This window comes from Egretta garzetta, unplaced genomic scaffold, assembly GCF_000687185.1.
Source record: "Egretta garzetta isolate BGI_Z169 unplaced genomic scaffold, ASM68718v1 scaffold21, whole genome shotgun sequence".
Taxonomy (NCBI): domain Eukaryota; kingdom Metazoa; phylum Chordata; class Aves; order Pelecaniformes; family Ardeidae; genus Egretta; species Egretta garzetta.
The window spans coordinates 1,448,001-1,450,057 of NW_009258668.1; positions in this window are offsets into that span (position 1 = coordinate 1,448,001).

The following is a 2,057-nucleotide window of genomic DNA, read 5'->3' on the forward strand; positions in this document are numbered from 1 at the left end:
GACTGACCAGCTAACCCCCCCAAGCATGACGTTCCATGGTCTGGAATAGCCCTCTGGTCAGTTTGGGTTAGCTCTCCTGGCTGTGCCCCCTCCCAACTTGTTCTGCCCCTGGCCGAGCAGGAGAAGCTCAAAAAGTCCTTGAGTAGTCTGAGCACTACTGGGCAACTGAAAACATCAGTGTGTTATCAACATTCTTCTGGTGCTAAATCCAAAACACAGCACTATGCTAGCTACTATGAAGAAAATTAACTCTATCCCAGCTGAAACCAGGACACACCCCTCAGGGTCCCCATTTGCTTTAGACACCCCCAGGTGGGGCAGGATCTGACCCCTTGGGATCACCAGTCGGTGATTGACCAGATCACCAGTCAACACCAGCAGCTAAACGGGCTCAAAAAGGGCTGCACAGACAATATGTCTGGCTGCTATTAAATTCTGCAGGGAAAGGACGGCTCCATCGTTCGGTAGCGGCTGTTGGGTGGGTTTCAGGAGCTGCTGCTGCGTTCGGGCAGCGCGTGGGGGGGGATGTGGCCCCTTCCCATCGCTTGGTGGTGGATGGAGCAGCCTCCTTCATGCAAAGGTGCCCGGGGCATCCTTCATCCCCAGCAGCGAGCCCTCACACTGAGCAGAGCCTGGAGGTTTGTTCATGAAGGGGGCAAACCCTGTGACTCCCCCAGGGCCACCCGTGACGCTGGGACAAGCGATTACACCCACCATCCTGAACACATCAAGCCCCCTCCGTCAGCCCCCCCCCAATAATCCCCCAGGACAAAAGACCCCAAGGGCAGCTCCTGCCCCCGCCAGTAATTCCTCCCCTGTGCCCTAATCCCCAGCCCTTCTGTCGCAGCAGCCAAATCCAATTAACCGTGCAACGATCGTGCTGCACCCTCCTGGCCCGGCGGGGGCTCGAACAGAGCTGGCAACGTGGCCGCGGCACGTGGGGACCCTCCAGGGGGTCCCTCGGGGACGGGTGCTGCGGGGTGGCACTGCTGGGGCTGGAGAGGAGCCAGCCCTGCTCTTTAGTGGGGTTTATTCCCCCAAAAAAGGACCTTCTGCTAGCTGGGAGGTGTGTCCGGGCATGGCATAGCCCCTGGCGTGAGGGAGGGGAGGTGGTCTGGGACTCGTGCCATCACTTTGCTTGGGGTGACTCTTTTTTCCCCATTTTCCTGGTTGGCTTGGCCGTGGCACTGGGTTCCAAGGCTCCAAACAACAGCGTTACGGGGGCCATCACACCCTTGAGGGTCCAACTCGGCCTCCAAGACCCGACAGCCATTTGCACAGAGTTCGCCATGAGCCGCCGAGCTCCGTTTCACGTGTCCGGTTGCAGAGGAAGATGCTCTGGTCCTCCTCCAACCCGGCATGGGGGACGGCTGGGGGTGGGAAGGATGCTTTCCTGCACTCCCAAGGTTGCCGGCGGCTTTTCCCACGATCTGATTTGCAAAAGAAAAAAAGGCTCGTGATGGAGGTACCGCACATGCAGGACGGCCTGACAAACCCCCCACCAGGAACAGGGTGCAGCCAAATAAACAGCCCAAATGTTTGTATTTGCAGCCTTTGCCGGGGCAGCAGCGTGGATGAACTCGAGCTGCAAGATCGGGATGTGAAATCAGATATTTTTGGGATGGATGAAGCTCATGGGACAGGAAGGAGGAGTGGTGCAAGGGGAACTGGAGGGCGCAAAGGAGGTTTGGTGGGGACCACCAGGGATGCGCTGCGGGGAAATGCTGCCTTTCCAGGCTTAGGCTGAGGGAAAAAGGGGATAAACGATGGTTGGCCCCCGGCGGCTGCAGAAGCGCCAGGCAGCACCTTAAATCAAGTGGTGAAATGGGTGGAGGTGGGGGCTGAGTCCAAGGGGATGAGGTTTGACCTGGCCAGGGGACGGCTGAGGGCGGCGCATCGGCCATCGGCAGCTGCTCTGAGCTAATGTTTAGCTTTGGACTTTGCCAAGGAGGACGAAGGCAGGAGACCTGTGCGAGGCGCAGGGTGGCTGCGAGCCAGCGCGGTGCCCAGGGCCGGGGCTCCTGCCCAAGCTCCAGCTCAGAAGGCTGTGATTTCTG